Raw genomic sequence first — 22,795 nt, 5'->3', positions numbered from 1 at the left:
TATGGGAGTCATTAGTATGCACCCAGCATCAAGAACATGCATTTTGGATGCATTTTTGAAAGGAAAGAGAATGGAAAAATCTGTAGGTCAAAGGCGATTGAGATGAACAACTTATTCTGTTTTTCTTGAAGCTACTGAAAAGAGTCTCTGGTTTAGAGGAAGAACCCTTACCAATGACCAAGATGGCTGCCACAGATTTCAATCCTAAATGTATTAAGATTGCCAAGATTAATCATCACTTTCATGGCTTAAACAAGTAAGATTCTTTTGTTCTATAATCATCAAAAATGAGATAGCCCCATTTCGTTCGATTTTTCAAGGCAAACGTCTCACAGTTGAAGTGGCGTTCGTACTCCAGTTGCAAGACATAACTCTTCCTTAATCCTGATGGCCCGCCTAGCTTCCTGCCAAAATCCAAAATCAGCACGGCAAAAGGCTGGAGATGCCTGGGATTGAACCCGGGGCCTCATACATGCAAAGCATGCGCTCTACCACTGAGCTACATCCCCACGTCTGCCAAGTTGTACTTTATGCATGGAAACCCTGAATGCAAGTGACTGCCAAGTCAACCCATTTGACACTGCAGCATAAAGTGTCAGTCAGGAAAATCCTTAAGCCTCGTACCTGGATTATCTTCATGGTCTATAGTCTTATTTAGAGATGCTTGTGCGCAGCCTTCTTAGCGCAGTAGGCAGCGCGTCAGTCTCATAATCTGAAGGTCCTGAGTTCGATCCTCAGAGAGGGCATTTATTTCCTCCTTTTGGCGACCAAAATTCCCAGATTTATTTATTTTTTTAAATGTGGAATCTATGCCTATTTCAAGCAATTTTTCAAAGCAAACTATTTAAGTGGGGTTCTGACCCCCAACTGCCTGGGAAACCTCTACTTTCCACAAGATGGCAGGCTAGCCTTTTGGTAAAAGCCAATATACAGAACAGAGACTCCTGGAGATGCCGGGGCCTCATACATGCAAAGCATGCGCTCTACCACTGAGCTACATCCCCTCTACTGACTTTTAACCTTTCGCTGGATATGCAGGGAGACTCTGAAGCCCACAGACAGCAATGTCTCGATTTGAGACTCGAATGTAAAGTGTCAGGCATGAAATTGCTCACACCTTACGTGTGGACTGTCTTCATGGAGCATATATGTAGGGTTCCATTCTCCGGCAGAGCTTTTAATTGCTCAGTTTGGAATGCAAAACTTCTCAGGATTTGGCCCAAATGTGCAAATTATTGGTCTACTTTCCAGCTTGCTCAGCCTTTCAGGAGATGATTCCATTGGATATTCCCTCTTGCCCATCCGTGGACACTCAAGTTGAAGGCAAGCCATAGTGTGAATCGCTGCCAAGCAGCTACCTTGGTGCAAGGCTGTGGTAGTAGTTCTGATCAGCAGGTTTCCTTTACTTTTCTTCACACCTCCCCTAGCGATGACTATGTCATCAGTTCACTTTGAAAGCAGATAGAGTACGCTTCTTTTCCAGTATTTATCGGAGCTCGGGGAATTTTTCATAATGAATGGAAGGTATTGTTGATTGAAAGCAAAAGACATGGAAATTAAACCACAAAATCCTTCGAGCCGGATTTGAACCAGCGACCTAAGGATGCCTGACTTTATGCTACAGTCCTCCGCTCTACCAACTGAGCTATCGAAGGAGTGGTAGCAAATTGCTCATAGCGCGGAAATTATCTCTCGCTCAAGAAAAGTTGGTGGTGGGGACCAGGAACAGACAGATGAAAATCATCAATATTACCTGCGGCTCCCTTTCAAAGTTACCACTTCTGAGAGCACACTGTGAGTTATGTCTTATCACCTCAAAGGAGGATTTCACACCAAAGTTGATGTTCTGTCTTGGCTTGGGGAAAAGCAGGGGCTCTACAAATATGATTTTTACAGAAAGGAAAGGAACTTTGATACAAAGACCTTAGGAAGCATTGGTGGCAAATGGATGGAAGCCTTTAACCGTGAGAAAAATGACAGAAAGTTATGGGAGTCATTAGTATGCACCCAGCATCAAGAACATGCATTTTGGATGCATTTTTGAAAGGAAAGAGAATGGAAAAATCTGTAGGTCAAAGGCGATTGAGATGAACAACTTATTCTGTTTTTCTTGAAGCTACTGAAAAGAGTCTCTGGTTTAGAGGAAGAACCCTTACCAATGACCAAGATGGCTGCCACAGATTTCAATCCTAAATGTATTAAGATTGCCAAGATTAATCATCACTTTCATGGCTTAAACAAGTAAGATTCTTTTGTTCTATAATCATCAAAAATGAGATAGCCCCATTTCGTTCGATTTTTCAAGGCAAACGTCTCACAGTTGAAGTGGCGTTCGTACTCCAGTTGCAAGACATAACTCTTCCTTAATCCTGATGGCCCGCCTAGCTTCCTGCCAAAATCCAAAATCAGCACGGCAAAAGGCTGGAGATGCCTGGGATTGAACCCGGGGCCTCATACATGCAAAGCATGCGCTCTACCACTGAGCTACATCCCCACGTCTGCCAAGTTGTACTTTATGCATGGAAACCCTGAATGCAAGTGACTGCCAAGTCAACCCATTTGACACTGCAGCATAAAGTGTCAGTCAGGAAAATCCTTAAGCCTCGTACCTGGATTATCTTCATGGTCTATAGTCTTATTTAGAGATGCTTGTGCGCAGCCTTCTTAGCGCAGTAGGCAGCGCGTCAGTCTCATAATCTGAAGGTCCTGAGTTCGATCCTCAGAGAGGGTATTTATTTCCTCCTTTTGGCGACCAAAATTCCCAGATTTATTTATTTTTTTAAATGTGGAATCTATGCCTATTTCAAGCAATTTTTCAAAGCAAACTATTTAAGTGGGGTTCTGACCCCCAACTGCCTGGGAAACCTCTACTTTCCACAAGATGGCAGGCTAGCCTTTTGGTAAAAGCCAATATACAGAACAGAGACTCCTGGAGATGCCGGGGCCTCATACATGCAAAGCATGCGCTCTACCACTGAGCTACATCCCCTCTACTGACTTTTAACCTTTCGCTGGATATGCAGGGAGACTCTGAAGCCCACAGACAGCAATGTCTCGATTTGAGACTCGAATGTAAAGTGTCAGGCATGAAATTGCTCACACCTTACGTGTGGACTGTCTTCATGGAGCATATATGTAGGGTTCCATTCTCCGGCAGAGCTTTTAATTGCTCAGTTTGGAATGCAAAACTTCTCAGGATTTGGCCCAAATGTGCAAATTATTGGTCTACTTTCCAGCTTGCTCAGCCTTTCAGGAGATGATTCCATTGGATATTCCCTCTTGCCCATCCGTGGACACTCAAGTTGAAGGCAAGTCATAGTGTGAATCGCTGCCAAGCAGCTACCTTGGTGCAAGGCTGTGGTAGTAGTTCTGATCAGCAGGTTTCCTTTACTTTTCTTCACACCTCCCCTAGCGATGACTATGTCATCAGTTCACTTTGAAAGCAGATAGAGTACGCTTCTTTTCCAGTATTTATCGGAGCTCGGGGAATTTTTCATAATGAATGGAAGGTATTGTTGATTGAAAGCAAAAGACATGGAAATTAAACCACAAAATCCTTCGAGCCGGATTTGAACCAGCGACCTAAGGATGCCTGACTTTATGCTACAGTCCTCCGCTCTACCAACTGAGCTATCGAAGGAGTGGTAGCAAATTGCTCATAGCGTGGAAATTATCTCTCGCTCAAGAAAAGTTGGTGGTGGGGACCAGGAACAGACAGATGAAAATCATCAATATTACCTGCGGCTCCCTTTCAAAGTTACCACTTCTGAGAGCACACTGTGAGTTATGTCTTATCACCTCAAAGGAGGATTTCACACCAAAGTTGATGTTCTGTCTTGGCTTGGGGAAAAGCAGGGGCTCTACAAATATGATTTTTACAGAAAGGAAAGGAACTTTGATACAAAGACCTTAGGAAGCATTGGTGGCAAATGGATGGAAGCCTTTAACCGTGAGAAAAATGACAGAAAGTTATGGGAGTCATTAGTATGCACCCAGCATCAAGAACATGCATTTTGGATGCATTTTTGAAAGGAAAGAGAATGGAAAAATCTGTAGGTCAAAGGCGATTGAGATGAACAACTTATTCTGTTTTTCTTGAAGCTACTGAAAAGAGTCTCTGGTTTAGAGGAAGAACCCTTACCAATGACCAAGATGGCTGCCACAGATTTCAATCCTAAATGTATTAAGATTGCCAAGATTAATCATCACTTTCATGGCTTAAACAAGTAAGATTCTTTTGTTCTATAATCATCAAAAATGAGATAGCCCCATTTCGTTCGATTTTTCAAGGCAAACGTCTCACAGTTGAAGTGGCGTTCGTACTCTAGTTGCAAGACATAACTCTTCCTTAATCCTGATGGCCCGCCTAGCTTCCTGCCAAAATCCAAAATCAGCACGGCAAAAGGCTGGAGATGCCGGGGATTGAACCCGGGGCCTCATACATGCAAAGCATGCGCTCTACCACTGAGCTACATCCCCACGTCTGCCAAGTTGTACTTTATGCATGGAAACCCTGAATGCAAGTGACTGCCAAGTCAACCCATTTGACACTGCAGCATAAAGTGTCAGTCAGGAAAATCCTTAAGCCTCGTACCTGGATTATCTTCATGGTCTATAGTCTTATTTAGAGATGCTTGTGCGCAGCCTTCTTAGCGCAGTAGGCAGCGCGTCAGTCTCATAATCTGAAGGTCCTGAGTTCGATCCTCAGAGAGGGCATTTATTTCCTCCTTTTGGCGACCAAAATTCCCAGATTTTTTTTTTTTTTTTTTAAATGTGGAATCTATGCCTATTTCAAGCAATTTTTCAAAGCAAACTATTTAAGTGGGGTTCTGACCCCCAACTGCCTGGGAAACCTCTACTTTCCACAAGATGGCAGGCTAGCCTTTTGGTAAAAGCCAATATACAGAACAGAGACTCCTGGAGATGCCGGGGATTGAACCCGGGGCCTCATACATGCAAAGCATGCGCTCTACCACTGAGCTACATCCCCTCTACTGACTTCTAACCTTTCGCTGGATATGCAGGGAGACTCTGAAGCCCACAGACAGCAATGTCTCGATTTGAGACTCGAATGTAAAGTGTCAGGCATGAAATTGCTCACACCTTACGTGTGGACTGTCTTCATGGAGCATATATGTAGGGTTCCATTCTCCGGCAGAGCTTTTAATTGCTCAGTTTGGAATGCAAAACTTCTCAGGATTTGGCCCAAATGTGCAAATTATTGGTCTACTTTCCAGCTTGCTCAGCCTTTCAGGAGATGATTCCATTGGATATTCCCTCTTGCCCATCCGTGGACACTCAAGTTGAAGGCAAGCCATAGTGTGAATCGCTGCCAAGCAGCTACCTTGGTGCAAGGCTGTGGTAGTAGTTCTGATCAGCAGGTTTCCTTTACTTTTCTTCACACCTCCCCTAGCGATGACTATGTCATCAGTTCACTTTGAAAGCAGATAGAGTACGCTTCTTTTCCAGTATTTATCGGAGCTCGGGGAATTTTTCATAATGAATGGAAGGTATTGTTGATTGAAAGCAAAAGACATGGAAATTAAACCACAAAATCCTTCGAGCCGGATTTGAACCAGCGACCTAAGGATGCCTGACTTTATGCTACAGTCCTCCGCTCTACCAACTGAGCTATCGAAGGAGTGGTAGCAAATTGCTCATAGCGCGGAAATTATCTCTCGCTCAAGAAAAGTTGGTGGTGGGGACCAGGAACAGACAGATGAAAATCATCAATATTACCTGCGGCTCCCTTTCAAAGTTACCACTTCTGAGAGCACACTGTGAGTTATGTCTTATCACCTCAAAGGAGGATTTCACACCAAAGTTGATGTTCTGTCTTGGCTTGGGGAAAAGCAGGGGCTCTACAAATATGATTTTTACAGAAAGGAAAGGAACTTTGATACAAAGACCTTAGGAAGCATTGGTGGCAAATGGATGGAAGCCTTTAACCGTGAGAAAAATGACAGAAAGTTATGGGAGTCATTAGTATGCACCCAGCATCAAGAACATGCATTTTGGATGCATTTTTGAAAGGAAAGAGAATGGAAAAATCTGTAGGTCAAAGGCGATTGAGATGAACAACTTATTCTGTTTTTCTTGAAGCTACTGAAAAGAGTCTCTGGTTTAGAGGAAGAACCCTTACCAATGACCAAGATGGCTGCCACAGATTTCAATCCTAAATGTATTAAGATTGCCAAGATTAATCATCACTTTCATGGCTTAAACAAGTAAGATTCTTTTGTTCTATAATCATCAAAAATGAGATAGCCCCATTTCGTTCGATTTTTCAAGGCAAACGTCTCACAGTTGAAGTGGCGTTCGTACTCCAGTTGCAAGACATAACTCTTCCTTAATCCTGATGGCCCGCCTAGCTTCCTGCCAAAATCCAAAATCAGCACGGCAAAAGGCTGGAGATGCCTGGGATTGAACCCGGGGCCTCATACATGCAAAGCATGCGCTCTACCACTGAGCTACATCCCCACGTCTGCCAAGTTGTACTTTATGCATGGAAACCCTGAATGCAAGTGACTGCCAAGTCAACCCATTTGACACTGCAGCATAAAGTGTCAGTCAGGAAAATCCTTAAGCCTCGTACCTGGATTATCTTCATGGTCTATAGTCTTATTTAGAGATGCTTGTGCGCAGCCTTCTTAGCGCAGTAGGCAGCGCGTCAGTCTCATAATCTGAAGGTCCTGAGTTCGATCCTCAGAGAGGGCATTTATTTCCTCCTTTTGGCGACCAAAATTCCCAGATTTATTTATTTTTTTAAATGTGGAATCTATGCCTATTTCAAGCAATTTTTCAAAGCAAACTATTTAAGTGGGGTTCTGACCCCCAACTGCCTGGGAAACCTCTACTTTCCACAAGATGGCAGGCTAGCCTTTTGGTAAAAGCCAATATACAGAACAGAGACTCCTGGAGATGCCGGGGCCTCATACATGCAAAGCATGCGCTCTACCACTGAGCTACATCCCCTCTACTGACTTTTAACCTTTCGCTGGATATGCAGGGAGACTCTGAAGCCCACAGACAGCAATGTCTCGATTTGAGACTCGAATGTAAAGTGTCAGGCATGAAATTGCTCACACCTTACGTGTGGACTGTCTTCATGGAGCATATATGTAGGGTTCCATTCTCCGGCAGAGCTTTTAATTGCTCAGTTTGGAATGCAAAACTTCTCAGGATTTGGCCCAAATGTGCAAATTATTGGTCTACTTTCCAGCTTGCTCAGCCTTTCAGGAGATGATTCCATTGGATATTCCCTCTTGCCCATCCGTGGACACTCAAGTTGAAGGCAAGCCATAGTGTGAATCGCTGCCAAGCAGCTACCTTGGTGCAAGGCTGTGGTAGTAGTTCTGATCAGCAGGTTTCCTTTACTTTTCTTCACACCTCCCCTAGCGATGACTATGTCATCAGTTCACTTTGAAAGCAGATAGAGTACGCTTCTTTTCCAGTATTTATCGGAGCTCGGGGAATTTTTCATAATGAATGGAAGGTATTGTTGATTGAAAGCAAAAGACATGGAAATTAAACCACAAAATCCTTCGAGCCGGATTTGAACCAGCGACCTAAGGATGCCTGACTTTATGCTACAGTCCTCCGCTCTACCAACTGAGCTATCGAAGGAGTGGTAGCAAATTGCTCATAGCGCGGAAATTATCTCTCGCTCAAGAAAAGTTGGTGGTGGGGACCAGGAACAGACAGATGAAAATCATCAATATTACCTGCGGCTCCCTTTCAAAGTTACCACTTCTGAGAGCACACTGTGAGTTATGTCTTATCACCTCAAAGGAGGATTTCACACCAAAGTTGATGTTCTGTCTTGGCTTGGGGAAAAGCAGGGGCTCTACAAATATGATTTTTACAGAAAGGAAAGGAACTTTGATACAAAGACCTTAGGAAGCATTGGTGGCAAATGGATGGAAGCCTTTAACCGTGAGAAAAATGACAGAAAGTTATGGGAGTCATTAGTATGCACCCAGCATCAAGAACATGCATTTTGGATGCATTTTTGAAAGGAAAGAGAATGGAAAAATCTGTAGGTCAAAGGCGATTGAGATGAACAACTTATTCTGTTTTTCTTGAAGCTACTGAAAAGAGTCTCTGGTTTAGAGGAAGAACCCTTACCAATGACCAAGATGGCTGCCACAGATTTCAATCCTAAATGTATTAAGATTGCCAAGATTAATCATCACTTTCATGGCTTAAACAAGTAAGATTCTTTTGTTCTATAATCATCAAAAATGAGATAGCCCCATTTCGTTCGATTTTTCAAGGCAAACGTCTCACAGTTGAAGTGGCGTTCGTACTCCAGTTGCAAGACATAACTCTTCCTTAATCCTGATGGCCCGCCTAGCTTCCTGCCAAAATCCAAAATCAGCACGGCAAAAGGCTGGAGATGGCGGGGATTGAACCCGGGGCCTCATACATGCAAAGCATGCGCTCTACCACTGAGCTACATCCCCACGTCTGCCAAGTTGTACTTTATGCATGGAAACCCTGAATGCAAGTGACTGCCAAGTCAACCCATTTGACACTGCAGCATAAAGTGTCAGTCAGGAAAATCCTTAAGCCTCGTACCTGGATTATCTTCATGGTCTATAGTCTTATTTAGAGATGCTTGTGCGCAGCCTTCTTAGCGCAGTAGGCAGCGCGTCAGTCTCATAATCTGAAGGTCCTGAGTTCGATCCTCAGAGAGGGCATTTATTTCCTCCTTTTGGCGACCAAAATTCCCAGATTTTTTTTTTTTTTTTTAAATGTGGAATCTATGCCTATTTCAAGCAATTTTTCAAAGCAAACTATTTAAGTGGGGTTCTGACCCCCAACTGCCTGGGAAACCTCTACTTTCCACAAGATGGCAGGCTAGCCTTTTGGTAAAAGCCAATATACAGAACAGAGACTCCTGGAGATGCCGGGGATTGAACCCGGGGCCTCATACATGCAAAGCATGCGCTCTACCACTGAGCTACATCCCCTCTACTGACTTCTAACCTTTCGCTGGATATGCAGGGAGACTCTGAAGCCCACAGACAGCAATGTCTCGATTTGAGACTCGAATGTAAAGTGTCAGGCATGAAATTGCTCACACCTTACGTGTGGACTGTCTTCATGGAGCATATATGTAGGGTTCCATTCTCCGGCAGAGCTTTTAATTGCTCAGTTTGGAATGCAAAACTTCTCAGGATTTGGCCCAAATGTGCAAATTATTGGTCTACTTTCCAGCTTGCTCAGCCTTTCAGGAGATGATTCCATTGGATATTCCCTCTTGCCCATCCGTGGACACTCAAGTTGAAGGCAAGCCATAGTGTGAATCGCTGCCAAGCAGCTACCTTGGTGCAAGGCTGTGGTAGTAGTTCTGATCAGCAGGTTTCCTTTACTTTTCTTCACACCTCCCCTAGCGATGACTATACCATCAGTTCACTTTGAAAGCAGATAGAGTACGCTTCTTTTCCAGTATTTATCGGAGCTCGGGGAATTTTTCATAATGAATGGAAGGTATTGTTGATTGAAAGCAAAAGACATGGAAATTAAACCACAAAATCCTTCGAGCCGGATTTGAACCAGCGACCTAAGGATGCCTGACTTTATGCTACAGTCCTCCGCTCTACCAACTGAGCTATCGAAGGAGTGGTAGCAAATTGCTCATAGCGCGGAAATTATCTCTCGCTCAAGAAAAGTTGGTGGTGGGGACCAGGAACAGACAGATGAAAATCATCAATATTACCTGCGGCTCCCTTTCAAAGTTACCACTTCTGAGAGCACACTGTGAGTTATGTCTTATCACCTCAAAGGAGGATTTCACACCAAAGTTGATGTTCTGTCTTGGCTTGGGGAAAAGCAGGGGCTCTACAAATATGATTTTTACAGAAAGGAAAGGAACTTTGATACAAAGACCTTAGGAAGCATTGGTGGCAAATGGATGGAAGCCTTTAACCGTGAGAAAAATGACAGAAAGTTATGGGAGTCATTAGTATGCACCCAGCATCAAGAACATGCATTTTGGATGCATTTTTGAAAGGAAAGAGAATGGAAAAATCTGTAGGTCAAAGGCGATTGAGATGAACAACTTATTCTGTTTTTCTTGAAGCTACTGAAAAGAGTCTCTGGTTTAGAGGAAGAACCCTTACCAATGACCAAGATGGCTGCCACAGATTTCAATCCTAAATGTATTAAGATTGCCAAGATTAATCATCACTTTCATGGCTTAAACAAGTAAGATTCTTTTGTTCTATAATCATCAAAAATGAGATAGCCCCATTTCGTTCGATTTTTCAAGGCAAACGTCTCACAGTTGAAGTGGCGTTCGTACTCTAGTTGCAAGACATAACTCTTCCTTAATCCTGATGGCCCGCCTAGCTTCCTGCCAAAATCCAAAATCAGCACGGCAAAAGGCTGGAGATGCCGGGGATTGAACCCGGGGCCTCATACATGCAAAGCATGCGCTCTACCACTGAGCTACATCCCCACGTCTGCCAAGTTGTACTTTATGCATGGAAACCCTGAATGCAAGTGACTGCCAAGTCAACCCATTTGACACTGCAGCATAAAGTGTCAGTCAGGAAAATCCTTAAGCCTCGTACCTGGATTATCTTCATGGTCTATAGTCTTATTTAGAGATGCTTGTGCGCAGCCTTCTTAGCGCAGTAGGCAGCGCGTCAGTCTCATAATCTGAAGGTCCTGAGTTCGATCCTCAGAGAGGGCATTTATTTCCTCCTTTTGGCGACCAAAATTCCCAGATTTATTTATTTTTTTAAATGTGGAATCTATGCCTATTTCAAGCAATTTTTCAAAGCAAACTATTTAAGTGGGGTTCTGACCCCCAACTGCCTGGGAAACCTCTACTTTCCACAAGATGGCAGGCTAGCCTTTTGGTAAAAGCCAATATACAGAACAGAGACTCCTGGAGATGCCGGGGCCTCATACATGCAAAGCATGCGCTCTACCACTGAGCTACATCCCCTCTACTGACTTTTAACCTTTCGCTGGATATGCAGGGAGACTCTGAAGCCCACAGACAGCAATGTCTCGATTTGAGACTCGAATGTAAAGTGTCAGGCATGAAATTGCTCACACCTTACGTGTGGACTGTCTTCATGGAGCATATATGTAGGGTTCCATTCTCCGGCAGAGCTTTTAATTGCTCAGTTTGGAATGCAAAACTTCTCAGGATTTGGCCCAAATGTGCAAATTATTGGTCTACTTTCCAGCTTGCTCAGCCTTTCAGGAGATGATTCCATTGGATATTCCCTCTTGCCCATCCGTGGACACTCAAGTTGAAGGCAAGTCATAGTGTGAATCGCTGCCAAGCAGCTACCTTGGTGCAAGGCTGTGGTAGTAGTTCTGATCAGCAGGTTTCCTTTACTTTTCTTCACACCTCCCCTAGCGATGACTATGTCATCAGTTCACTTTGAAAGCAGATAGAGTACGCTTCTTTTCCAGTATTTATCGGAGCTCGGGGAATTTTTCATAATGAATGGAAGGTATTGTTGATTGAAAGCAAAAGACATGGAAATTAAACCACAAAATCCTTCGAGCCGGATTTGAACCAGCGACCTAAGGATGCCTGACTTTATGCTACAGTCCTCCGCTCTACCAACTGAGCTATCGAAGGAGTGGTAGCAAATTGCTCATAGCGTGGAAATTATCTCTCGCTCAAGAAAAGTTGGTGGTGGGGACCAGGAACAGACAGATGAAAATCATCAATATTACCTGCGGCTCCCTTTCAAAGTTACCACTTCTGAGAGCACACTGTGAGTTATGTCTTATCACCTCAAAGGAGGATTTCACACCAAAGTTGATGTTCTGTCTTGGCTTGGGGAAAAGCAGGGGCTCTACAAATATGATTTTTACAGAAAGGAAAGGAACTTTGATACAAAGACCTTAGGAAGCATTGGTGGCAAATGGATGGAAGCCTTTAACCGTGAGAAAAATGACAGAAAGTTATGGGAGTCATTAGTATGCACCCAGCATCAAGAACATGCATTTTGGATGCATTTTTGAAAGGAAAGAGAATGGAAAAATCTGTAGGTCAAAGGCGATTGAGATGAACAACTTATTCTGTTTTTCTTGAAGCTACTGAAAAGAGTCTCTGGTTTAGAGGAAGAACCCTTACCAATGACCAAGATGGCTGCCACAGATTTCAATCCTAAATGTATTAAGATTGCCAAGATTAATCATCACTTTCATGGCTTAAACAAGTAAGATTCTTTTGTTCTATAATCATCAAAAATGAGATAGCCCCATTTCGTTCGATTTTTCAAGGCAAACGTCTCACAGTTGAAGTGGCGTTCGTACTCCAGTTGCAAGACATAACTCTTCCTTAATCCTGATGGCCCGCCTAGCTTCCTGCCAAAATCCAAAATCAGCACGGCAAAAGGCTGGAGATGCCGGGGATTGAACCCGGGGCCTCATACATGCAAAGCATGCGCTCTACCACTGAGCTACATCCCCACGTCTGCCAAGTTGTACTTTATGCATGGAAACCCTGAATGCAAGTGACTGCCAAGTCAACCCATTTGACACTGCAGCATAAAGTGTCAGTCAGGAAAATCCTTAAGCCTCGTACCTGGATTATCTTCATGGTCTATAGTCTTATTTAGAGATGCTTGTGCGCAGCCTTCTTAGCGCAGTAGGCAGCGCGTCAGTCTCATAATCTGAAGGTCCTGAGTTCGATCCTCAGAGAGGGCATTTATTTCCTCCTTTTGGCGACCAAAATTCCCAGATTTATTTTTTTTTTTTTAAATGTGGAATCTATGCCTATTTCAAGCAATTTTTCAAAGCAAACTATTTAAGTGGGGTTCTGACCCCCAACTGCCTGGGAAACCTCTACTTTCCACAAGATGGCAGGCTAGCCTTTTGGTAAAAGCCAATATACAGAACAGAGACTCCTGGAGATGCCGGGGATTGAACCCGGGGCCTCATACATGCAAAGCATGCGCTCTACCACTGAGCTACATCCCCTCTACTGACTTCTAACCTTTCGCTGGATATGCAGGGAGACTCTGAAGCCCACAGACAGCAATGTCTCGATTTGAGACTCGAATGTAAAGTGTCAGGCATGAAATTGCTCACACCTTACGTGTGGACTGTCTTCATGGAGCATATATGTAGGGTTCCATTCTCCGGCAGAGCTTTTAATTGCTCAGTTTGGAATGCAAAACTTCTCAGGATTTGGCCCAAATGTGCAAATTATTGGTCTACTTTCCAGCTTGCTCAGCCTTTCAGGAGATGATTCCATTGGATATTCCCTCTTGCCCATCCGTGGACACTCAAGTTGAAGGCAAGCCATAGTGTGAATCGCTGCCAAGCAGCTACCTTGGTGCAAGGCTGTGGTAGTAGTTCTGATCAGCAGGTTTCCTTTACTTTTCTTCACACCTCCCCTAGCGATGACTATGTCATCAGTTCACTTTGAAAGCAGATAGAGTACGCTTCTTTTCCAGTATTTATCGGAGCTCGGGGAATTTTTCATAATGAATGGAAGGTATTGTTGATTGAAAGCAAAAGACATGGAAATTAAACCACAAAATCCTTCGAGCCGGATTTGAACCAGCGACCTAAGGATGCCTGACTTTATGCTACAGTCCTCCGCTCTACCAACTGAGCTATCGAAGGAGTGGTAGCAAATTGCTCATAGCGCGGAAATTATCTCTCGCTCAAGAAAAGTTGGTGGTGGGGACCAGGAACAGACAGATGAAAATCATCAATATTACCTGCGGCTCCCTTTCAAAGTTACCACTTCTGAGAGCACACTGTGAGTTATGTCTTATCACCTCAAAGGAGGATTTCACACCAAAGTTGATGTTCTGTCTTGGCTTGGGGAAAAGCAGGGGCTCTACAAATATGATTTTTACAGAAAGGAAAGGAACTTTGATACAAAGACCTTAGGAAGCATTGGTGGCAAATGGATGGAAGCCTTTAACCGTGAGAAAAATGACAGAAAGTTATGGGAGTCATTAGTATGCACCCAGCATCAAGAACATGCATTTTGGATGCATTTTTGAAAGGAAAGAGAATGGAAAAATCTGTAGGTCAAAGGCGATTGAGATGAACAACTTATTCTGTTTTTCTTGAAGCTACTGAAAAGAGTCTCTGGTTTAGAGGAAGAACCCTTACCAATGACCAAGATGGCTGCCACAGATTTCAATCCTAAATGTATTAAGATTGCCAAGATTAATCATCACTTTCATGGCTTAAACAAGTAAGATTCTTTTGTTCTATAATCATCAAAAATGAGATAGCCCCATTTCGTTCGATTTTTCAAGGCAAACGTCTCACAGTTGAAGTGGCGTTCGTACTCCAGTTGCAAGACATAACTCTTCCTTAATCCTGATGGCCCGCCTAGCTTCCTGCCAAAATCCAAAATCAGCACGGCAAAAGGCTGGAGATGCCGGGGATTGAACCCGGGGCCTCATACATGCAAAGCATGCGCTCTACCACTGAGCTACATCCCCACGTCTGCCAAGTTGTACTTTATGCATGGAAACCCTGAATGCAAGTGACTGCCAAGTCAACCCATTTGACACTGCAGCATAAAGTGTCAGTCAGGAAAATCCTTAAGCCTCGTACCTGGATTATCTTCATGGTCTATAGTCTTATTTAGAGATGCTTGTGCGCAGCCTTCTTAGCGCAGTAGGCAGCGCGTCAGTCTCATAATCTGAAGGTCCTGAGTTCGATCCTCAGAGAGGGCATTTATTTCCTCCTTTTGGCGACCAAAATTCCCAGATTTATTTATTTTTTTAAATGTGGAATCTATGCCTATTTCAAGCAATTTTTCAAAGCAAACTATTTAAGTGGGGTTCTGACCCCCAACTGCCTGGGAAACCTCTACTTTCCACAAGATGGCAGGCTAGCCTTTTGGTAAAAGCCAATATACAGAACAGAGACTCCTGGAGATGCCGGGGCCTCATACATGCAAAGCATGCGCTCTACCACTGAGCTACATCCCCTCTACTGACTTTTAACCTTTCGCTGGATATGCAGGGAGACTCTGAAGCCCACAGACAGCAATGTCTCGATTTGAGACTCGAATGTAAAGTGTCAGGCATGAAATTGCTCACACCTTACGTGTGGACTGTCTTCATGGAGCATATATGTAGGGTTCCATTCTCCGGCAGAGCTTTTAATTGCTCAGTTTGGAATGCAAAACTTCTCAGGATTTGGCCCAAATGTGCAAATTATTGGTCTACTTTCCAGCTTGCTCAGCCTTTCAGGAGATGATTCCATTGGATATTCCCTCTTGCCCATCCGTGGACACTCAAGTTGAAGGCAAGCCATAGTGTGAATCGCTGCCAAGCAGCTACCTTGGTGCAAGGCTGTGGTAGTAGTTCTGATCAGCAGGTTTCCTTTACTTTTCTTCACACCTCCCCTAGCGATGACTATGTCATCAGTTCACTTTGAAAGCAGATAGAGTACGCTTCTTTTCCAGTATTTATCGGAGCTCGGGGAATTTTTCATAATGAATGGAAGGTATTGTTGATTGAAAGCAAAAGACATGGAAATTAAACCACAAAATCCTTCGAGCCGGATTTGAACCAGCGACCTAAGGATGCCTGACTTTATGCTACAGTCCTCCGCTCTACCAACTGAGCTATCGAAGGAGTGGTAGCAAATTGCTCATAGCGCGGAAATTATCTCTCGCTCAAGAAAAGTTGGTGGTGGGGACCAGGAACAGACAGATGAAAATCATCAATATTACCTGCGGCTCCCTTTCAAAGTTACCACTTCTGAGAGCACACTGTGAGTTATGTCTTATCACCTCAAAGGAGGATTTCACACCAAAGTTGATGTTCTGTCTTGGCTTGGGGAAAAGCAGGGGCTCTACAAATATGATTTTTACAGAAAGGAAAGGAACTTTGATACAAAGACCTTAGGAAGCATTGGTGGCAAATGGATGGAAGCCTTTAACCGTGAGAAAAATGACAGAAAGTTATGGGAGTCATTAGTATGCACCCAGCATCAAGAACATGCATTTTGGATGCATTTTTGAAAGGAAAGAGAATGGAAAAATCTGTAGGTCAAAGGCGATTGAGATGAACAACTTATTCTGTTTTTCTTGAAGCTACTGAAAAGAGTCTCTGGTTTAGAGGAAGAACCCTTACCAATGACCAAGATGGCTGCCACAGATTTCAATCCTAAATGTATTAAGATTGCCAAGATTAATCATCACTTTCATGGCTTAAACAAGTAAGATTCTTTTGTTCTATAATCATCAAAAATGAGATAGCCCCATTTCGTTCGATTTTTCAAGGCAAACGTCTCACAGTTGAAGTGGCGTTCGTACTCCAGTTGCAAGACATAACTCTTCCTTAATCCTGATGGCCCGCCTAGCTTCCTGCCAAAATCCAAAATCAGCACGGCAAAAGGCTGGAGATGGCGGGGATTGAACCCGGGGCCTCATACATGCAAAGCATGCGCTCTACCACTGAGCTACATCCCCACGTCTGCCAAGTTGTACTTTATGCATGGAAACCCTGAATGCAAGTGACTGCCAAGTCAACCCATTTGACACTGCAGCATAAAGTGTCAGTCAGGAAAATCCTTAAGCCTCGTACCTGGATTATCTTCATGGTCTATAGTCTTATTTAGAGATGCTTGTGCGCAGCCTTCTTAGCGCAGTAGGCAGCGCGTCAGTCTCATAATCTGAAGGTCCTGAGTTCGATCCTCAGAGAGGGCATTTATTTCCTCCTTTTGGCGACCAAAATTCCCAGATTTTTTTTTTTTTTTTTAAATGTGGAATCTATGCCTATTTCAAGCAATTTTTCAAAGCAAACTATTTAAGTGGGGTTCTGACCCCCAACTGCCTGGGAAACCTCTACTTTCCACAAGATGGCAGGCTAGCCTTTTGGTAAAAGCCAATATACAGAACAGAGACTCCTGGAGATGCCGGGGATTGAACCCGGGGCCTCATACATGCAAAGCATGCGCTCTACCACTGAGCTACATCCCCTCTACTGACTTCTAACCTTTCGCTGGATATGCAGGGAGACTCTGAAGCCCACAGACAGCAATGTCTCGATTTGAGACTCGAATGTAAAGTGTCAGGCATGAAATTGCTCACACCTTACGTGTGGACTGTCTTCATGGAGCATATATGTAGGGTTCCATTCTCCGGCAGAGCTTTTAATTGCTCAGTTTGGAATGCAAAACTTCTCAGGATTTGGCCCAAATGTGCAAATTATTGGTCTACTTTCCAGCTTGCTCAGCCTTTCAGGAGATGATTCCATTGGATATTCCCTCTTGCCCATCCGTGGACACTCAAGTTGAAGGCAAGCCATAGTGTGAATCGCTGCCAAGCAGCTACCTTGGTGCAAGGCTGTGGTAGTAGTTCTGATCAGCAGGTTTCCTTTACTTTTCTTCACACCTCCCCTAGCGATGACTATGTCATCAGTTCACTTTGAAAGCAGATAGAGTACGCTTCTTTTCCAGTATTTATCGGAGCTCGGGGAATTTTTCATAATGAATGGAAGGTATTGTTGATTGAAAGCAAAAGACATGGAAATTAAACCACAAAATCCTTCGAGCCGGATTTGAACCAGCGACCTAAGGATGCCTGACTTTATGCTACAGTCCTCCGCTCTACCAACTGAGCTATCGAAGGAGTGGTAGCAAATTGCTCATAGCGCGGAAATTATCTCTCGCTCAAGAAAAGTTGGTGGTGGGGACCAGGAACAGACAGATGAAAATCATCAATATTACCTGCGGCTCCCTTTCAAAGTTACCACTTCTGAGAGCACACTGTGAGTTATGTCTTATCACCTCAAAGGAGGATTTCACACCAAAGTTGATGTTCTGTCTTGGCTTGGGGAAAAGCAGGGGCTCTACAAATATGATTTTTACAGAAAGGAAAGGAACTTTGATACAAAGACCTTAGGAAGCATTGGTGGCAAATGGATGGAAGCCTTTAACCGTGAGAAAAATGACAGAAAGTTATGGGAGTCATTAGTATGCACCCAGCATCAAGAACATGCATTTTGGATGCATTTTTGAAAGGAAAGAGAATGGAAAAATCTGTAGGTCAAAGGCGATTGAGATGAACAACTTATTCTGTTTTTCTTGAAGCTACTGAAAAGAGTCTCTGGTTTAGAGGAAGAACCCTTACCAATGACCAAGATGGCTGCCACAGATTTCAATCCTAAATGTATTAAGATTGCCAAGATTAATCATCACTTTCATGGCTTAAACAAGTAAGATTCTTTTGTTCTATAATCATCAAAAATGAGATAGCCCCATTTCGTTCGATTTTTCAAGGCAAACGTCTCACAGTTGAAGTGGCGTTCGTACTCCAGTTGCAAGACATAACTCTTCCTTAATCCTGATGGCCCGCCTAGCTTCCTGCCAAAATCCAAAATCAGCACGGCAAAAGGCTGGAGATGGCGGGGATTGAACCCGGGGCCTCATACATGCAAAGCATGCGCTCTACCACTGAGCTACATCCCCACGTCTGCCAAGTTGTACTTTATGCATGGAAACCCTGAATGCAAGTGACTGCCAAGTCAACCCATTTGACACTGCAGCATAAAGTGTCAGTCAGGAAAATCCTTAAGCCTCGTACCTGGATTATCTTCATGGTCTATAGTCTTATTTAGAGATGCTTGTGCGCAGCCTTCTTAGCGCAGTAGGCAGCGCGTCAGTCTCATAATCTGAAGGTCCTGAGTTCGATCCTCAGAGAGGGCATTTATTTCCTCCTTTTGGCGACCAAAATTCCCAGATTTTTTTTTTTTTTTTTAAATGTGGAATCTATGCCTATTTCAAGCAATTTTTCAAAGCAAACTATTTAAGTGGGGTTCTGACCCCCAACTGCCTGGGAAACCTCTACTTTCCACAAGATGGCAGGCTAGCCTTTTGGTAAAAGCCAATATACAGAACAGAGACTCCTGGAGATGCCGGGGATTGAACCCGGGGCCTCATACATGCAAAGCATGCGCTCTACCACTGAGCTACATCCCCTCTACTGACTTCTAACCTTTCGCTGGATATGCAGGGAGACTCTGAAGCCCACAGACAGCAATGTCTCGATTTGAGACTCGAATGTAAAGTGTCAGGCATGAAATTGCTCACACCTTACGTGTGGACTGTCTTCATGGAGCATATATGTAGGGTTCCATTCTCCGGCAGAGCTTTTAATTGCTCAGTTTGGAATGCAAAACTTCTCAGGATTTGGCCCAAATGTGCAAATTATTGGTCTACTTTCCAGCTTGCTCAGCCTTTCAGGAGATGATTCCATTGGATATTCCCTCTTGCCCATCCGTGGACACTCAAGTTGAAGGCAAGCCATAGTGTGAATCGCTGCCAAGCAGCTACCTTGGTGCAAGGCTGTGGTAGTAGTTCTGATCAGCAGGTTTCCTTTACTTTTCTTCACACCTCCCCTAGCGATGACTATGTCATCAGTTCACTTTGAAAGCAGATAGAGTACGCTTCTTTTCCAGTATTTATCGGAGCTCGGGGAATTTTTCATAATGAATGGAAGGTATTGTTGATTGAAAGCAAAAGACATGGAAATTAAACCACAAAATCCTTCGAGCCGGATTTGAACCAGCGACCTAAGGATGCCTGACTTTATGCTACAGTCCTCCGCTCTACCAACTGAGCTATCGAAGGAGTGGTAGCAAATTGCTCATAGCGCGGAAATTATCTCTCGCTCAAGAAAAGTTGGTGGTGGGGACCAGGAACAGACAGATGAAAATCATCAATATTACCTGCGGCTCCCTTTCAAAGTTACCACTTCTGAGAGCACACTGTGAGTTATGTCTTATCACCTCAAAGGAGGATTTCACACCAAAGTTGATGTTCTGTCTTGGCTTGGGGAAAAGCAGGGGCTCTACAAATATGATTTTTACAGAAAGGAAAGGAACTTTGATACAAAGACCTTAGGAAGCATTGGTGGCAAATGGATGGAAGCCTTTAACCGTGAGAAAAATGACAGAAAGTTATGGGAGTCATTAGTATGCACCCAGCATCAAGAACATGCATTTTGGATGCATTTTTGAAAGGAAAGAGAATGGAAAAATCTGTAGGTCAAAGGCGATTGAGATGAACAACTTATTCTGTTTTTCTTGAAGCTACTGAAAAGAGTCTCTGGTTTAGAGGAAGAACCCTTACCAATGACCAAGATGGCTGCCACAGATTTCAATCCTAAATGTATTAAGATTGCCAAGATTAATCATCACTTTCATGGCTTAAACAAGTAAGATTCTTTTGTTCTATAATCATCAAAAATGAGATAGCCCCATTTCGTTCGATTTTTCAAGGCAAACGTCTCACAGTTGAAGTGGCGTTCGTACTCCAGTTGCAAGACATAACTCTTCCTTAATCCTGATGGCCCGCCTAGCTTCCTGCCAAAATCCAAAATCAGCACGGCAAAAGGCTGGAGATGGCGGGGATTGAACCCGGGGCCTCATACATGCAAAGCATGCGCTCTACCACTGAGCTACATCCCCACGTCTGCCAAATTGTACTTTATGCATGGAAACCCTGAATGCAAGTGACTGCCAAGTCAACCCATTTGACACTGCAGCATAAAGTGTCAGTCAGGAAAATCCTTAAGCCTCGTACCTGGATTATCTTCATGGTCTATAGTCTTATTTAGAGATGCTTGTGCGCAGCCTTCTTAGCGCAGTAGGCAGCGCGTCAGTCTCATAATCTGAAGGTCCTGAGTTCGATCCTCAGAGAGGGCATTTATTTCCTCCTTTTGGCGACCAAAATTCCCAGATTTTTTTTTTTTTTTTTAAATGTGGAATCTATGCCTATTTCAAGCAATTTTTCAAAGCAAACTATTTAAGTGGGGTTCTGACCCCCAACTGCCTGGGAAACCTCTACTTTCCACAAGATGGCAGGCTAGCCTTTTGGTAAAAGCCAATATACAGAACAGAGACTCCTGGAGATGCCGGGGATTGAACCCGGGGCCTCATACATGCAAAGCATGCGCTCTACCACTGAGCTACATCCCCTCTACTGACTTCTAACCTTTCGCTGGATATGCAGGGAGACTCTGAAGCCCACAGACAGCAATGTCTCGATTTGAGACTCGAATGTAAAGTGTCAGGCATGAAATTGCTCACACCTTACGTGTGGACTGTCTTCATGGAGCATATATGTAGGGTTCCATTCTCCGGCAGAGCTTTTAATTGCTCAGTTTGGAATGCAAAACTTCTCAGGATTTGGCCCAAATGTGCAAATTATTGGTCTACTTTCCAGCTTGCTCAGCCTTTCAGGAGATGATTCCATTGGATATTCCCTCTTGCCCATCCGTGGACACTCAAGTTGAAGGCAAGCCATAGTGTGAATCGCTGCCAAGCAGCTACCTTGGTGCAAGGCTGTGGTAGTAGTTCTGATCAGCAGGTTTCCTTTACTTTTCTTCACACCTCCCCTAGCGATGACTATGTCATCAGTTCACTTTGAAAGCAGATAGAGTACGCTTCTTTTCCAGTATTTATCGGAGCTCGGGGAATTTTTCATAATGAATGGAAGGTATTGTTGATTGAAAGCAAAAGACATGGAAATTAAACCACAAAATCCTTCGAGCCGGATTTGAACCAGCGACCTAAGGATGCCTGACTTTATGCTACAGTCCTCCGCTCTACCAACTGAGCTATCGAAGGAGTGGTAGCAAATTGCTCATAGCGCGGAAATTATCTCTCGCTCAAGAAAAGTTGGTGGTGGGGACCAGGAACAGACAGATGAAAATCATCAATATTACCTGCGGCTCCCTTTCAAAGTTACCACTTCTGAGAGCACACTGTGAGTTATGTCTTATCACCTCAAAGGAGGATTTCACACCAAAGTTGATGTTCTGTCTTGGCTTGGGGAAAAGCAGGGGCTCTACAAATATGATTTTTACAGAAAGGAAAGGAACTTTGATACAAAGACCTTAGGAAGCATTGGTGGCAAATGGATGGAAGCCTTTAACCGTGAGAAAAATGACAGAAAGTTATGGGAGTCATTAGTATGCACCCAGCATCAAGAACATGCATTTTGGATGCATTTTTGAAAGGAAAGAGAATGGAAAAATCTGTAGGTCAAAGGCGATTGAGATGAACAACTTATTCTGTTTTTCTTGAAGCTACTGAAAAGAGTCTCTGGTTTAGAGGAAGAACCCTTACCAATGACCAAGATGGCTGCCACAGATTTCAATCCTAAATGTATTAAGATTGCCAAGATTAATCATCACTTTCATGGCTTAAACAAGTAAGATTCTTTTGTTCTATAATCATCAAAAATGAGATAGCCCCATTTCGTTCGATTTTTCAAGGCAAACGTCTCACAGTTGAAGTGGCGTTCGTACTCCAGTTGCAAGACATAACTCTTCCTTAATCCTGATGGCCCGCCTAGCTTCCTGCCAAAATCCAAAATCAGCACGGCAAAAGGCTGGAGATGCCGGGGATTGAACCCGGGGCCTCATACATGCAAAGCATGCGCTCTACCACTGAGCTACATCCCCACGTCTGCCAAGTTGTACTTTATGCATGGAAACCCTGAATGCAAGTGACTGCCAAGTCAACCCATTTGACACTGCAGCATAAAGTGTCAGTCAGGAAAATCCTTAAGCCTCGTACCTGGATTATCTTCATGGTCTATAGTCTTATTTAGAGATGCTTGTGCGCAGCCTTCTTAGCGCAGTAGGCAGCGCGTCAGTCTCATAATCTGAAGGTCCTGAGTTCGATCCTCAGAGAGGGCATTTATTTCCTCCTTTTGGCGACCAAAATTCCCAGATTTATTTATTTTTTTAAATGTGGAATCTATGCCTATTTCAAGCAATTTTTCAAAGCAAACTATTTAAGTGGGGTTCTGACCCCCAACT

The 22,795-nt window shown here is 43.7% G+C and overlaps 41 non-coding genes across 41 annotated transcripts; 12 read left to right on the top strand and 29 right to left on the bottom strand.

The window, feature by feature from the left end:
- Positions 1-437: 437 nt before the first annotated feature.
- On the bottom strand, positions 438-509 carry TRNAA-UGC (transfer RNA alanine (anticodon UGC)). The gene has a single exon. It is a non-coding gene; the product is annotated as a tRNA-Ala (tRNA).
- A 164-nt stretch (positions 510-673) lies between these two features.
- Positions 674-746, top strand: TRNAM-CAU (transfer RNA methionine (anticodon CAU)). The gene has a single exon. It is a non-coding gene; the product is annotated as a tRNA-Met (tRNA).
- An 823-nt stretch (positions 747-1,569) lies between these two features.
- TRNAY-GUA (transfer RNA tyrosine (anticodon GUA)) lies at positions 1,570-1,655 on the bottom strand. Its single transcript is given in 2 exon segments — positions 1,570-1,605; positions 1,619-1,655. It is a non-coding gene; the product is annotated as a tRNA-Tyr (tRNA).
- Positions 1,656-2,422: 767 nt separating this feature from the next.
- On the bottom strand, positions 2,423-2,494 carry TRNAA-UGC (transfer RNA alanine (anticodon UGC)). The gene has a single exon. It is a non-coding gene; the product is annotated as a tRNA-Ala (tRNA).
- A 164-nt stretch (positions 2,495-2,658) lies between these two features.
- TRNAM-CAU (transfer RNA methionine (anticodon CAU)) lies at positions 2,659-2,731 on the top strand. Its single transcript has one exon. It is a non-coding gene; the product is annotated as a tRNA-Met (tRNA).
- Positions 2,732-3,554: 823 nt separating this feature from the next.
- On the bottom strand, positions 3,555-3,640 carry TRNAY-GUA (transfer RNA tyrosine (anticodon GUA)). The gene is given in 2 exon segments: positions 3,555-3,590; positions 3,604-3,640. It is a non-coding gene; the product is annotated as a tRNA-Tyr (tRNA).
- A 767-nt stretch (positions 3,641-4,407) lies between these two features.
- On the bottom strand, positions 4,408-4,479 carry TRNAA-UGC (transfer RNA alanine (anticodon UGC)). The gene has a single exon. It is a non-coding gene; the product is annotated as a tRNA-Ala (tRNA).
- A 164-nt stretch (positions 4,480-4,643) lies between these two features.
- Positions 4,644-4,716, top strand: TRNAM-CAU (transfer RNA methionine (anticodon CAU)). Its single transcript has one exon. It is a non-coding gene; the product is annotated as a tRNA-Met (tRNA).
- A 202-nt stretch (positions 4,717-4,918) lies between these two features.
- Positions 4,919-4,990, bottom strand: TRNAA-UGC (transfer RNA alanine (anticodon UGC)). Its single transcript has one exon. It is a non-coding gene; the product is annotated as a tRNA-Ala (tRNA).
- A 565-nt stretch (positions 4,991-5,555) lies between these two features.
- Positions 5,556-5,641, bottom strand: TRNAY-GUA (transfer RNA tyrosine (anticodon GUA)). Its single transcript is given in 2 exon segments — positions 5,556-5,591; positions 5,605-5,641. It is a non-coding gene; the product is annotated as a tRNA-Tyr (tRNA).
- A 767-nt stretch (positions 5,642-6,408) lies between these two features.
- Positions 6,409-6,480, bottom strand: TRNAA-UGC (transfer RNA alanine (anticodon UGC)). Its single transcript has one exon. It is a non-coding gene; the product is annotated as a tRNA-Ala (tRNA).
- A 164-nt stretch (positions 6,481-6,644) lies between these two features.
- On the top strand, positions 6,645-6,717 carry TRNAM-CAU (transfer RNA methionine (anticodon CAU)). Its single transcript has one exon. It is a non-coding gene; the product is annotated as a tRNA-Met (tRNA).
- Positions 6,718-7,540: 823 nt separating this feature from the next.
- On the bottom strand, positions 7,541-7,626 carry TRNAY-GUA (transfer RNA tyrosine (anticodon GUA)). Its single transcript is given in 2 exon segments — positions 7,541-7,576; positions 7,590-7,626. It is a non-coding gene; the product is annotated as a tRNA-Tyr (tRNA).
- A 767-nt stretch (positions 7,627-8,393) lies between these two features.
- On the bottom strand, positions 8,394-8,465 carry TRNAA-UGC (transfer RNA alanine (anticodon UGC)). Its single transcript has one exon. It is a non-coding gene; the product is annotated as a tRNA-Ala (tRNA).
- Positions 8,466-8,629: 164 nt separating this feature from the next.
- Positions 8,630-8,702, top strand: TRNAM-CAU (transfer RNA methionine (anticodon CAU)). Its single transcript has one exon. It is a non-coding gene; the product is annotated as a tRNA-Met (tRNA).
- A 201-nt stretch (positions 8,703-8,903) lies between these two features.
- On the bottom strand, positions 8,904-8,975 carry TRNAA-UGC (transfer RNA alanine (anticodon UGC)). Its single transcript has one exon. It is a non-coding gene; the product is annotated as a tRNA-Ala (tRNA).
- Positions 8,976-9,540: 565 nt separating this feature from the next.
- Positions 9,541-9,626, bottom strand: TRNAY-GUA (transfer RNA tyrosine (anticodon GUA)). The gene is given in 2 exon segments: positions 9,541-9,576; positions 9,590-9,626. It is a non-coding gene; the product is annotated as a tRNA-Tyr (tRNA).
- Positions 9,627-10,393: 767 nt separating this feature from the next.
- Positions 10,394-10,465, bottom strand: TRNAA-UGC (transfer RNA alanine (anticodon UGC)). The gene has a single exon. It is a non-coding gene; the product is annotated as a tRNA-Ala (tRNA).
- Positions 10,466-10,629: 164 nt separating this feature from the next.
- Positions 10,630-10,702, top strand: TRNAM-CAU (transfer RNA methionine (anticodon CAU)). Its single transcript has one exon. It is a non-coding gene; the product is annotated as a tRNA-Met (tRNA).
- Positions 10,703-11,525: 823 nt separating this feature from the next.
- Positions 11,526-11,611, bottom strand: TRNAY-GUA (transfer RNA tyrosine (anticodon GUA)). The gene is given in 2 exon segments: positions 11,526-11,561; positions 11,575-11,611. It is a non-coding gene; the product is annotated as a tRNA-Tyr (tRNA).
- Positions 11,612-12,378: 767 nt separating this feature from the next.
- TRNAA-UGC (transfer RNA alanine (anticodon UGC)) lies at positions 12,379-12,450 on the bottom strand. The gene has a single exon. It is a non-coding gene; the product is annotated as a tRNA-Ala (tRNA).
- A 164-nt stretch (positions 12,451-12,614) lies between these two features.
- TRNAM-CAU (transfer RNA methionine (anticodon CAU)) lies at positions 12,615-12,687 on the top strand. The gene has a single exon. It is a non-coding gene; the product is annotated as a tRNA-Met (tRNA).
- A 201-nt stretch (positions 12,688-12,888) lies between these two features.
- TRNAA-UGC (transfer RNA alanine (anticodon UGC)) lies at positions 12,889-12,960 on the bottom strand. The gene has a single exon. It is a non-coding gene; the product is annotated as a tRNA-Ala (tRNA).
- Positions 12,961-13,525: 565 nt separating this feature from the next.
- On the bottom strand, positions 13,526-13,611 carry TRNAY-GUA (transfer RNA tyrosine (anticodon GUA)). Its single transcript is given in 2 exon segments — positions 13,526-13,561; positions 13,575-13,611. It is a non-coding gene; the product is annotated as a tRNA-Tyr (tRNA).
- A 767-nt stretch (positions 13,612-14,378) lies between these two features.
- Positions 14,379-14,450, bottom strand: TRNAA-UGC (transfer RNA alanine (anticodon UGC)). The gene has a single exon. It is a non-coding gene; the product is annotated as a tRNA-Ala (tRNA).
- A 164-nt stretch (positions 14,451-14,614) lies between these two features.
- On the top strand, positions 14,615-14,687 carry TRNAM-CAU (transfer RNA methionine (anticodon CAU)). Its single transcript has one exon. It is a non-coding gene; the product is annotated as a tRNA-Met (tRNA).
- Positions 14,688-15,510: 823 nt separating this feature from the next.
- On the bottom strand, positions 15,511-15,596 carry TRNAY-GUA (transfer RNA tyrosine (anticodon GUA)). The gene is given in 2 exon segments: positions 15,511-15,546; positions 15,560-15,596. It is a non-coding gene; the product is annotated as a tRNA-Tyr (tRNA).
- A 767-nt stretch (positions 15,597-16,363) lies between these two features.
- Positions 16,364-16,435, bottom strand: TRNAA-UGC (transfer RNA alanine (anticodon UGC)). Its single transcript has one exon. It is a non-coding gene; the product is annotated as a tRNA-Ala (tRNA).
- A 164-nt stretch (positions 16,436-16,599) lies between these two features.
- On the top strand, positions 16,600-16,672 carry TRNAM-CAU (transfer RNA methionine (anticodon CAU)). The gene has a single exon. It is a non-coding gene; the product is annotated as a tRNA-Met (tRNA).
- A 201-nt stretch (positions 16,673-16,873) lies between these two features.
- On the bottom strand, positions 16,874-16,945 carry TRNAA-UGC (transfer RNA alanine (anticodon UGC)). The gene has a single exon. It is a non-coding gene; the product is annotated as a tRNA-Ala (tRNA).
- Positions 16,946-17,510: 565 nt separating this feature from the next.
- TRNAY-GUA (transfer RNA tyrosine (anticodon GUA)) lies at positions 17,511-17,596 on the bottom strand. Its single transcript is given in 2 exon segments — positions 17,511-17,546; positions 17,560-17,596. It is a non-coding gene; the product is annotated as a tRNA-Tyr (tRNA).
- A 767-nt stretch (positions 17,597-18,363) lies between these two features.
- On the bottom strand, positions 18,364-18,435 carry TRNAA-UGC (transfer RNA alanine (anticodon UGC)). Its single transcript has one exon. It is a non-coding gene; the product is annotated as a tRNA-Ala (tRNA).
- A 164-nt stretch (positions 18,436-18,599) lies between these two features.
- On the top strand, positions 18,600-18,672 carry TRNAM-CAU (transfer RNA methionine (anticodon CAU)). Its single transcript has one exon. It is a non-coding gene; the product is annotated as a tRNA-Met (tRNA).
- Positions 18,673-18,873: 201 nt separating this feature from the next.
- Positions 18,874-18,945, bottom strand: TRNAA-UGC (transfer RNA alanine (anticodon UGC)). The gene has a single exon. It is a non-coding gene; the product is annotated as a tRNA-Ala (tRNA).
- A 565-nt stretch (positions 18,946-19,510) lies between these two features.
- Positions 19,511-19,596, bottom strand: TRNAY-GUA (transfer RNA tyrosine (anticodon GUA)). The gene is given in 2 exon segments: positions 19,511-19,546; positions 19,560-19,596. It is a non-coding gene; the product is annotated as a tRNA-Tyr (tRNA).
- A 767-nt stretch (positions 19,597-20,363) lies between these two features.
- Positions 20,364-20,435, bottom strand: TRNAA-UGC (transfer RNA alanine (anticodon UGC)). Its single transcript has one exon. It is a non-coding gene; the product is annotated as a tRNA-Ala (tRNA).
- Positions 20,436-20,599: 164 nt separating this feature from the next.
- TRNAM-CAU (transfer RNA methionine (anticodon CAU)) lies at positions 20,600-20,672 on the top strand. The gene has a single exon. It is a non-coding gene; the product is annotated as a tRNA-Met (tRNA).
- A 201-nt stretch (positions 20,673-20,873) lies between these two features.
- Positions 20,874-20,945, bottom strand: TRNAA-UGC (transfer RNA alanine (anticodon UGC)). The gene has a single exon. It is a non-coding gene; the product is annotated as a tRNA-Ala (tRNA).
- Positions 20,946-21,510: 565 nt separating this feature from the next.
- TRNAY-GUA (transfer RNA tyrosine (anticodon GUA)) lies at positions 21,511-21,596 on the bottom strand. The gene is given in 2 exon segments: positions 21,511-21,546; positions 21,560-21,596. It is a non-coding gene; the product is annotated as a tRNA-Tyr (tRNA).
- Positions 21,597-22,363: 767 nt separating this feature from the next.
- On the bottom strand, positions 22,364-22,435 carry TRNAA-UGC (transfer RNA alanine (anticodon UGC)). The gene has a single exon. It is a non-coding gene; the product is annotated as a tRNA-Ala (tRNA).
- A 164-nt stretch (positions 22,436-22,599) lies between these two features.
- Positions 22,600-22,672, top strand: TRNAM-CAU (transfer RNA methionine (anticodon CAU)). The gene has a single exon. It is a non-coding gene; the product is annotated as a tRNA-Met (tRNA).
- The last annotated feature ends 123 nt before the right edge of the window (positions 22,673-22,795 follow it).

This window comes from Lissotriton helveticus, chromosome 1_2, assembly GCF_964261635.1.
Source record: "Lissotriton helveticus chromosome 1_2, aLisHel1.1, whole genome shotgun sequence".
Taxonomy (NCBI): Eukaryota; Metazoa; Chordata; class Amphibia; order Caudata; family Salamandridae; genus Lissotriton; species Lissotriton helveticus.
This window is presented reverse-complemented; position numbering and strand designations above follow the sequence as displayed.